This window comes from Lucilia cuprina, chromosome 4 (assembly GCF_022045245.1).
Source record: "Lucilia cuprina isolate Lc7/37 chromosome 4, ASM2204524v1, whole genome shotgun sequence".
Lineage (NCBI taxonomy): Eukaryota > Metazoa > Arthropoda > Insecta > Diptera > Calliphoridae > Lucilia > Lucilia cuprina.
The window spans coordinates 14,915,407-14,927,779 of NC_060952.1; the positions used below are offsets into that span (position 1 = coordinate 14,915,407).

At 25.8% G+C, this 12,373-nt stretch overlaps 1 long non-coding RNA gene across 2 annotated transcripts in view; it reads right to left on the reverse strand.

The window, feature by feature from the left end:
* LOC124419652 overlaps positions 1-12,373 on the reverse strand; it is a 78,436-nt gene that overhangs the window by 20,428 nt on the left and 45,635 nt on the right. Inside the window, exon 3 of one of the 2 annotated variants that reach the window (XR_006940744.1) lies at positions 4,694-4,732. The exons of the other annotated variant lie outside the window; for it this stretch is intronic. This is a non-coding gene — a long non-coding RNA (uncharacterized LOC124419652). The remainder of the gene's footprint in view (positions 1-4,693; positions 4,733-12,373) is intronic. 2 annotated transcript variants of the gene reach the window in all.

The window sequence follows — 12,373 nt, forward strand, 5'->3', positions numbered from 1 at the left end:
AAATTAAATAGCTTTTCTGTTGGGTCCAAACAATAGTTTTAAATTCAATTTTATTTGTAACATTTTGATTTGTATTTTATTTTATGATTTCAAAATTCATTAAACACGTAAATTGTGTGTATGTGTGTAGTCTTCCTTTAAATTTCCTATTGTTATGCAAAATTCAATTAAGAGTTTATTTTTATTTTTTTTCAAATACGTTATCTTAGATACTTGAATGTTTGAAAACAATACAAAAAGTTATAAATTTAAAACAAATTATAGTCACAAGCTTATTTCATCAGTTTGATTTATGAGTGATAATTTACCAAAAATTAATAAATAAAATGTGTGAAAAAAAACTGTTTTTAATAAACATATTTATATACACAGAATTAAGGTTTAATACAATAAATTTAGTCAAGTTGTTAAAACTTGTATCTTTTTTGTGTTTATAGAGGTTATGAAGATAAGATTCTGGTTCTTTTTTATTATTTATGGGAGTATCTTTACAAATTAATAAACAAATTATAAAAATTTTGTAATAAAAATTGAAATTTTATTTGATTTTAATGGTGATTTTTATGTTGGAAATATTAATTTTATTTTAAATAGAGAAATGTATTGTTGCAAAGTTTTGTTTAATTTGGGAGTTATAAAATTGTTAGTTTTAATAATTTGGTATACTTTTGAGTTATATAAAGAAATAATTAGCATCTTTTTTGACTTGAGTTATTCAAATGACCCCAACCTGCGAAATTTTACAATTTTAACTTGCTTAAAGTTAAATAATAAAAGGAAATATTATTTGTTTATTTACTTGAAAAATTATATTCCTTTGATATCAGTAAAAGTTTTTGTTTCAAAACAATACCTTTGTATTATCTCTATCACCTTTACCAAGTTTTGATATACTAAATACGATCAAAACAAATTTATACAATTTTAAAATGTTTCTTTGATTTCCCTATTTAATTCAATACAAATCAATGAGATTTATCTGAAGTATGTTTTTCGTTAACTAAAAACTTCATGCCTACAGAATTACTTAGAAATATGTTAAAATTCTATATAATACTTAATAAAACAAGTACGTATGTATTTTTTTTTTTTTTGACATGGCTGACCAAATTATACCCTACAACATTCAATATGTTAAAAATTCCAGTCAATATGTTAAAAATATGGAGTATATTTTAAATAATACAGCATTTAATATGTTTTTTATCTTAATTTCGTAATATTTTCAATTATTGTTCACGACAAAATAAATTTTCTACAAAGAAGCTGATAGGGGAGGGAGTAGGGGTAAATATGGTATTATCCTTTTATATTTTGGTAGAGGAATTTACGTCTACTGCAAAGTTATTTATGTAGAATTTAATCGTGTTATATGTGTTTAAAAGTGAATTTTGACCTTCAAGTAATTTTATGAAAATCGGTAGTATCATTTAAAGTTATAAAAGAAAGTTTTTCCAATTTTTGTTGACATATAAGGACTTTTAACATTATTATAAGACAAAAAGTACGGTTGTATGGTGGCTAGACGAAATAATGGACTACGTTCAACCAAATTTAAGTTGTACCAAATTTCATCAAATTATCTTGAAATCTGAAGCGAGCGTACAAGCTTTTCACGCTAAATCGACTTAGAAAATTATTCTGAGACGATAGCCATACTTTAAGGCGTAGGACCGATATTTTTGTGTGTTACAAACATCAGCACAAACGCATAATACCCTCCCCACTTTAGTGAATATAAAAAAAACAAGAAAAAACTATTCCTAATGAACGTCAAGTAAAACGAACAAAATTAATTTGAATTCTAAGCACTTGAGATTTAAGACTGTGGAAATAAATTGAAGGAACAAAAAAGAATAATAAAACTATTTTCCCCATAGACAGATACACGTACGAACCAACAAAAAATTAACTGAATGAATATTTAGTATTGCAAATCTACATACATACATACACATATACATACTTTTACTTATTCCATGTCGATATCAATGACTCCTTGACATGAAGTATGTAGTATGTACCCTAGTATGAAGACTAGGGTACTGCTATTTAAATTAGTATGTACTAACAGTAGTAGTAGTTTGTTTTACAAACACTAGTTGGTACTCGGGTATGATAATCAAATACATAGAAAGAGCTAGAACGAGCATGAATATTGTACAAATTGTGGGTGGGTGTGGCAAAATCCTCGATATTTAGTCAAGAATCTTATGCGATGGTTTGACTGTTTCTAAAGTTGTTCATTTTTTTCAGTTTGTTTCTCATTATTTTGTTTTAAGCAACCTACCTGTCACTAAATGATACAACAGTCGTTTGACATTGTTAAATACATTTGTTTTTTGTCTTTGGTTTCAATTGTAGATTTTTAAAGTATTGCTAATTGCATAACAATGAACATTTTCACTTGATTTAATAGGGAACAGAGTTGTCAAGGATTGAATTCGTTAAGGGGGAAATGAATATGTTTAAGGATTTCTGTAGTCGATTTGAAATTTCGACGGAGAGACATGTTAAATCGACTTAAGAAATGAAATTCATATAAGAATACTGAATACAGTTTACTAATGAATGCTAAATTTATTCCATTTTCTTGTTTCCCTAAATCCAATCTAGCTGTACCTAGAAAATCAAGAAAGAACTCATACACTTTTAATGGGCCAATTATTTTGACTCTTAAAGTTCTATATGCCTGTTAGCGCTCTAGCCGCTGTTGCTGTCCTTGTCAAGTAGACTCCTGTATATACTTGGCTTTATTTGGAATAATAAGTAGGTACTCTTCTCCTGTTCATTTTCGTTTTACTTATTTTTCCGTTTCCTTTCTAATAATCCCCTTCATTATAAAATGTCATTGAATATTTTCGCTGTTGTTATATTTCTGCGTATCCCATTCTGGTACATAAAACAGTACGGTGACACCCATACGGAGACGAGTATGACTATTGCTCACAACCATCATTACCGTCATTATCAAGTTTTATTAATAAAAGTGGAATCAACTACAGAGACACAATGTGATTTTATGCAAATTTTATGCATTTTTTTTGTTTTCCTCACTGTTAGTCTTTTTTCTGAGTAGTATTTTCTTATTTAAGAATAATTTATGTTTATTTTTGAACAATTTTTATTCTGTTAATTATTTCTTTCGTTGTTTTTGTAGATGTATATTTTTGTTTGTTTATGAATTCATTTATTTAAATGAAAACAAAAAGTATAAAAACAACGAAATAACAATACGAATTTATTTCGTAAAATGGTGTGTAAATAATTGTGTCCGTAATGTTTATTTTATAAAATTGTTTTTCTTCAACATTTTTGTATTGTTTTTATTTATTTAATTTTTCTCTATTTATTGGTTCTCTGTACCGTTGTGGTACAATAATAATAATTTGTATACGAACATGTTATGCATATTTATGAGTATTTAAATTAATTCAGATTTGTAAAAGATTATTTCAAAGAATTAATGTTAGTGAATATAAAGTGTTGCAAAAATCCATGAATCTTAAGGTGGGAAACATGATAGTATTAGAAACACATTTAAAGAGGAATAGTTTAAGGTGTTGAGAAAGAAGTTCGTGCAGAAATTTCTCAAGATATGGCTATTGTTGTCATTGCAAATCTTTAAGGATTTTTTTTTTATAGAAACTGATAATAGTTGAAAAATTAAATTAATGAAAACTTACTTTCATTCTTAATAATATATTTTCTCCACGATAAATGTCTTTATAAATAAAATTTAATAAAATATTAACAATTCACAGAATTTTATAGAAAATATTTAGTGTAAAAGGGGGAACATACGCCACTTTTTTGAGGCTATCTCAAATTAAAACAACATTTTTCCTATGTGCCCATGGACAGTGCGGGAGTTAATTTAATTTTTTTTTTTCAAATTAATTATGAGATGCAATAAATTACACTTTAAGTATGCCAAAAAGACACAGAAAAACGCCGAAACACCTATACTTAATTTTGGGTAGTGGAGAAATCGGGAGATATTACATTTTAAAGTATAAAATTTTATGAGGTGAAATTTTATTTTGAAAAAAGTTTTCACGCATAGACATACGAACTAATTATGAAAAACTAAATATATTTGTATTTACTTACTTTTCTATGCGTGTGAGTTTTTTTTTTAATTAAAATAACAAAAAATCACATCAAAAATAGTTTAAACTTTAAAATACAATATCTCCCAATCTTTTTTTTAGAAAGATTAAGAAAATTGTTATCTAAGATGAAAACATGTTTTGCAAAAATTACAAAGTTTATTGTTGAAAATGTTCGTGTAAGCTACTAACCAACAGGACATCGGTATCAAAAGTTGACTCAGTTGGATCAGTTGACATACAATTACCTATATAAGAGTTTTTTTTATGAAAATACATGATAATTATAAAGACTTCTTATTTTATAAAAGACTTATAAAACAAAATTTCTATACAAGTTTTATAAATAAGGCCTTATCTATATTTTAAGTTGACTTGCTGCTAAACAAATGAAACTAAATAAATTTTATAAAAATGTTTTAATAACAAATTTCTCCCAAAAAAATTTAAATATTGCCTGAAATATAAGGCTTAAATATAATATGCAATTTATTTGCAACTTGAGTGGCTTAAAAGATTTTTAAACTTTTCACATAAAAAAATTGTTTTCAACAAAAATTATTTTCTATTTTAAAACTTACTGAATAATAGTAACAACAACGTAGTTTCAATTCAATTACCTGAAAATAGAAAAGGAAAAAGAATATTAAAAAACTAAATAAATAATTATGTATATATGTACAATAGGGTGTCTCCAGAACAAAAATATATGATGTGTTCAACTCAAGTAAAATTTTAATTAAATAACATTTAAAATATATGAAATATATAAAAGCAACTAAAATCAATTAGAACATATAGAATCGAATGTTATTTCTTGTATTTTCTATAATATTGAACATACAACTTGAAATTGAGCATGTAGTAAATGAGAACCTATAAAATGGTATTTTTATACTTTTTCCAAAGGTAGTTTTTCATTTTCTATAATATTAAACCTAGAAACAAAAAATTTAACATTCAGCTAAGATTTTAAAAATGTGTAGGAAGGATTTCTACTACTTTTTTGTTATTTGCATACACACAGCACTCCGGATGTATAAAAATCTATAAAAAATTACTTTCATCTAGTTTTGCGTTTTACAACTGGTAATTTTTGATTTGTTTTTTTTTAATAACATTATTACTGACAATTTCTTAGGACATAATGGTGTTGTATATAGACCTTAATAAAGAACTCTTACTTTTTATATTCGGTTCAGTTCTAACTTATTCTCTTGGACTGCAAATTTATTATATTTGTATCAAGATTTATATAGACTAACAATTTAGTTTAAAAGATGAGAAATTTTATTTTTAGATCCATCCTAATGTATTTGTATAAACACTTATTTACTAACATTTATACATGAATATACATATATTTTATTATATTGTTAAAAATAAAAGCAAAACTTAGATTAAATAAAACAATCTTTTAGAAATTTATTAATAAAATATATATGTAAATAAAAAATTTAAAAATTTTTAACAATATTGTTTTCGCTCGGAATGAAAAATCATAATACTTAAGCAGTGATCATAGTATACAAAATCAAGAAATTTCTTACACAACAAATTTAAACATGAATACATAATATGTACTTATTTATGTATGTGTATGAAAAAATACCTAACTATTAAAATGGGGTAAAATAATAAAGCCGATAAAAAATGTATGTAATTTACGAATAAATGTGGCTATACAAAGAAAAATCTTTTATTCCATACAACAGAAAGGAAAACAAAAAAATCTTAATACAAATGAAAAACTTTGTAATAGAGATTATAAATTTGTAGAAAATTCGGTTAAAAAAAAGACAAAAAAAAATTAAAAAGGAAATCAAAAAAGTTACCAGAAAAAACTGTCTATATAATTTGAACAAACATTTAACATGTGGTTAGGACTACTAAATGGTAAAACAGGCTAAATAGTTTTTTGTATATATACATATACATAATATTTAAAATAGTTTATTTAATACGAATTATATAGAGACCTTACATAAATGAAGCATCAATTTTTTATTAAAATAAATATTTTACAATTAAACTCAAAATAATATAATTGATTACATTAATTGTATAGTTGGGTGTTTTTAAAGTGATTACATGAAATCAAGCAATATCGTCTTTCTAATATATTTCTATAAACAAATGTCACAAACATTTAATATTTATATAAATTATTGTAACAAGAGCTCGGAGGTTATTTGAATTTGAATTGTAACGACTTTAATAGAGTATAACCATATCAAACTGATTTTAAACATGTCCAACTTTGTATATACTTTGCTCTCTTACCTCTTTTTTCAAAAAAAAAAAAAAAAAATAAATAATATATATATATATATATATATATAAGGAGTGAGATCGAAAAATTCTTAACATACATATATGTTTATAAAAAAGAAACCACTAAACTTACAGCTTTATTGTTTTTTTATTTGATTCAAATTATTATTACAATTTACAAAAAAAAAATATTTTTATAGTTTTAATCACTAGTGATGAAATTTTGAACCCTTTTCGGAAACCCTTCCATTAACGTTTTTATAGTGCTTTCTGTCACTTTGCTCGAACATGTAGTCCATCTCCGTTTAAAATCTACCACACTTTTGGACACCTTTTTTGTACTCTTCAATTCTCTTTTAACAAGAGCCCAATATCTCTCCACTGGCCTTAGCTCCGGGCAGTTTGGAGGATTTGCCTCTCTTGGTACAAATACCACATTATTGTTCTTGTACCACTCAAGGTCTTGTTTACCATAGTGACAGGATGCCAAGTCAGGCCAAAAATAAGTGGACACATTATGAAGTCTTATGAATGGAAGCAGCCTTTTTTGTAAACATTCCTTGATGTAAATTTCGGTATTTATAGAGCCCGTTGTAACAAATGATTGGCTTCTTTTGCCGCAACTGCATATTGCTTGCCATACCAAGAACTTTCTGGGAAATTTTGTCTGCTTTTGGGTCCTAAACTTTTCTTCAACATTCCCTCGAGCATCAGCAACATAAAACTTTTGACCTGGAAGTTGCGAAAAATCTGCCAGAACATACGTTTCGTCATCCATTATGCAGCAAGAATATTTTTTTATAAAACTTGACTTCAATTTATTTGCTCTGTTTTTGGCCTCTAAATTTTTAGCAGCGTTCCTGTCAGGAACTTTTTGAGCCTTGTATGTTTTTAAACCTGCATTAGCTTTAACTTTTCGTACCAAATAGTCCGAGCACTGAGCTAACCGAGCTGCTTTCCTACCGGATGTGTTGGGAGCTCTTTTGAAAATGCGTTCTATTTTTTGGGTTTAGAAACATCATGTGGACCATTGCTTCTACCTGAACCATGTTTTCTATCAACTGACAAGTTCTCCCGGTACTGTTTAATAACATTGGAAACAGTTTGACGGCAGACCTTTGTATGCTTGGCCAACTTTTTGTAAGACCAAGTTGGGTTTAGTTGAAAATATTTAATAATTTCAGTACGCACTTTTTCTGGTCACTCATTTTAATCAGATTAACAAAAAAAATTAATATAATTGACATTACACATAATAACTGACATGTTTTTCAAAGGTAACTTGATCAAAAAAAAAATCAAATAATACTTTGGTTGAAAAATGTAATGAAAAACGTGTGTTAAGAATTTTTCGATCTCACTCCTTATATATATATATATATATATATATATATATATTATATATATATATATATATATAATATATATATATATATATAATATTATAATATATATTTCATAAAAGTTTTTTAAAACTAAATTTCCATACAAAATCAAATTTATAAACCGTTTATAAAATACAAATTTTGTTTGTGAATATAGGGGTTAGATTTTAATTCCTACATAGCATTGCTTTGTGTCGTCTCTGATCAACAATATTCTGCTTACTTGCTTATTTTCCATTAACAGAAAATGTGGTTCTCAAAAATACAATGTAATGAACAGGTGTTATGCAGTAGTAGTACTATGTATGTATTGGTCGCTAGTGGTAAAAACATTTTTACAAAACCTACCAGAACGTGTATGAAATTTTCTAAATATAAGTTGGGCTATTGTCACGAAATTTTCTCATATTATAGGTAAGTATATGTCTGTGTGATATATACAATGTCCTTTGGCTCATACAAATATGAAAGTTTTTTGTTTTCGTTTTTTTTAGATTTTAATTTTTATTTGTATCGTTCATACTTGTTCAAACACGTAGACACAAAGTGATACTTAAACATGAAAATAACATTTTATGTTATTAACCAAAAATAAATAAAAAAATGGAAAAAATGTTTTTGTGTTAGAATGAAAAAAGCATAGTATAAAAAGTTTTATAGAGAGTCCTTTAGTTGTTTAGTTGTGAGCTTGTAATTGTTTGTATGCTTGAATATTGTAAAGTCATAGACGACAAGAGTTTAATTTATACGTTATAGTGTAGGTATAGCCACGTCACATAGACTTTAAATCTATGTATACATTTGAGTGTAGGCACATACAAGTTGGCATTTGAAAGTCCTAATATTGTTAACTTTTTATATGAATTTTTCTTTCAGTATATTTGTGTGTATATTCTGAGTGTGTTATTGTATTAATATACAATTTTTGATTTTATATAGCCTAAAAAGTCTAGTATTTGGTTTTATTGACATCTGAAGTAGTTGGTTTAAAAGTGATATTAAGCAAAATATTTCAAGTGGAACTATTTTAATAAATATTTATATATTGTATGTCGAAGATATGATTTTTATTGGAAATAACTTCATGCTACTAAAATATTAAATTTTTATAGTAGGAAAAGTTTTGAACGGATTTTTTAAGGAGTTCAGTTCAAGTTCTACCGAATTATACGACAGCGAAAAAGAAGCAAATCTAAAAAACAATTGACTTCTTACAAATCCAATTAAAAAGGAGTAAGTATCCAATACTAATATCATCTACGTTCTTAAACTAAGCTAATTTTTGATTATTTGGAAAAAAGTTTAATTTAAATGTTAAAAGCAAAAAACATTTCAACCACATATAGAGCTTATTTTAAAATCCTTCATCACTTATATAAGATGGTCATTATTATTCATTTTTGGCAAAAATTATTTCTTTTTTATATTCAACATTGATAAGTTGATGAAATTTTTCGTCTAACAAATCTTTAAAAGTCCTAAATTTTGCTGTTCATTCAAATATAGCGAATGACATACTATCGTACGTGATATTATTACGCATAAAGAGTGTAAAATTTTTGTAAAATAGAAGTAATTGAAAAATAATTTTGTAAGTTTTCATAAAGAAATTTATGTTCATAAATTTTTAAACGTGTGTTTCAAAAATATTGTTCAAATTGATTTATTTTTATTTCGCTTAAGGAAATTTGGGATCTGCAATTTTAAAAAGTATTACATTGTAATAAATATTCCTTGACCCTTTTTGCTTATTCGTTTCGGAACATATTATAAAAATTAAATTTTTTCCAATGTTTTTACTTTATTTCATTTTCTTGCCAATCTTGATCATAATCAAAAACACATCTTTAACTTAAGTCGTTTAAGAAACAATAAAATTTAAAAATAATCTACATAATTTCATAAATTATTTAGTAAGTCGTGGTTTATTGCAAAAAAATATAAATAATTTAAAAATATTTAATAAAGAACACAATGTTTTTTCGATTAATTTTGTTTCTTTGGTTTTGTTATATCTTCACAAATTAATGTCATAAAATATTTAGATGTTTTAAAGTATATGTCTAATTTTTGTATTAAATTTTCTAAAAATAAAAAAATCGTTATGTCACTTTAACTTAAAAAAATTAAATGAATGAAGAATTTAGGTACATATATGGAAGACAATGTTCAATAGCTGGGACTTGGAGGGTTGAAACATGTTTTAGTTTTAATACTATTTAACACTGTATAGTCCTCTGCACAAATATAAGTGCAAAAAAGAAAACTAGGAAACAGAAAATAAAGCAGATTGTTTTGCTACAGATAATAACAATTTTTGAACTTTACACAATTCCATAAAGAGCAATAAAAACAGTAAAAGGCCAGTATTTTAATTAACCTATTTTTAAAGAAACAAAATTTTCATGCGACAGGCATTACACTACAAATACATTTAAACCTGACAACAAATACTATTGTAATATATGTATGGTTGAATGTACGGGTTAGGCAGCCTTGTCCGTAAGTCGTTGACTAAAGTATGGAAAATAAAATCTCCCATAATTGCTTTATTCTCACTAAAACAAAAAAAGCGATTTAAATATTCGTTTTATTTTTTTGCTAAAAAAGGTAAATTTAGTAACAATATGTACCTAAACTAAAAAGGTTTCTGTTGACATCCTATTACACATGAGACTTTCAATGATTTTCTATTTTATTTTTGTAAAACTTTCTTCAGGTTTACAAAAAGGGACATCAGTTAAAAGTTTAACAAATAAAATGTTGGGACAATTTTAAATTATATTATATACATAAATAATAGAAAAATTACTTGCAGGAGTTTTTTAAAGCAAAATCTTTAATATAGTATTAACGATATTAAAGGTGATAAAGACTTTTAGCATTAAGCTAGGTAAAATGATGTTGATTATTTTGGGAAATTTTAATTTAGGCACAAATTCTGTTTGATTTATAAACAATTCAACAGGATTTAGTAAGGTTTTTAGTAAAACTTAAATTTTTAAGAGAAAATCACACCTTCAGTAAAAAATTCTTGGTTTGTGATTTTGCATACTCAAAAATAATCTATATATATAAAAGAGTAGCGTTACTGACTGACTGATTCATCATCGCACAGCCCAAACGGCTAAACCTAGAATCATGAAATTTTGACAGTAGATGTCTTTTTGGATATGTAGATCCACTAAGGAGGGATTTTTGGATATTTTTATATTTGGGGGTAAAAAAGGGAAAAAACGGGTAAAACAGGTTTTCTTGATTATCTTACACAATATTAGTGATACAAGAAAAATTTTAAATGCATCTATTTCTACTCTTAAAAAGAGCAGATGGGTGTCTGGTACTTTTTCGAAATTCGTACTTTTGAGGGGTGAAAATGTCTAATAAAGGTGATTTTGGTACCTTTTTTGGCCCTTTATAACATTTTAACTAATTGACATTATAAAATTTTTGTAAATATATTGGATACATCTTTCAAAATTATGAGACACCTGTTTCGTACTTTTTTAAAATTCAGTCCTTTTTGGGTGTAAAAGGGAGAAAACTGTATTTTTGGTACTTTTTTTAGCGCATTTAGAGAAATTTCCTATTTATTGACGTATACTTATTAGATATAGATATTATACGGACTAACTCTTCATTATTACTTTATTAAAAAAGATATTTGCTATTTCTTTGGGGAAAAAAGTACCTAAAAGGGGAAAAACGGAAAATTTTATTTTATTCAAACTCATTGTGCCAATTTTTATAAAATTTTAAAAATTGTTAATTTTCTCACACAAAATAAGTTATTGGTATATTATTTTGGAATTCGGGGACTAAGGCCTCTATAGGATCAAATTCGGATAAATTGTTTGGTACTTTTTGAAAGCACAACTTTTCCGGAACAAATGAATGCAGATTTGAATCGTTTGAGTTATATCTGTGATATATAGATTTAAACACGAAATATTATGTGAACTTAATTCTCGAAAATGTGTATTCCTAGACAAATGGAACCCTTTTTATTAGAATCTTCCACAAAGGCAGAATTTATACCACTATTTTATGGTTCTAATTGAATTTTCACAATATTTATGTGGAAACAAAAATATTTTAATCTATAAAGCTCTGATTGAATAATTAATTAATCTCTAATGGGAAATTGTTGGTACTTTTTGCTCATTAAATAGTACTTTTTGTAATGGTACTTCTTAACCCCATGTCTAGATTAGATTAATTTTTATGTAAACGTCAAATTGTTGTCATGATAAAAAATTAGCAGGTATAGACGGCAGTTATTAGCGTTATGACTTTTTTTTATCAAGACAACTTTGTCTTGATAACAAACGTCATTTAATTGTAAAATATGAATAGAGTTTTATTTTTGTGCAATTAAAAAAAGTTTTTGTGAAATTAGTGTTTATTTACAAAATTTTTTCGTACCAAATAATGCAATTATGCAATAACATATACATATGTCTAAATATTTGAGCTATTGTTTAATACTTAATTAATCAACTATTTATATTTACTTTCAATTTTGAAATTTGGCAACAGTTAAAAAACACATTGTCTTTTGTTGCCATCTTGAGGAAAGTTTCTTTCAACGTGAAAGTTCAT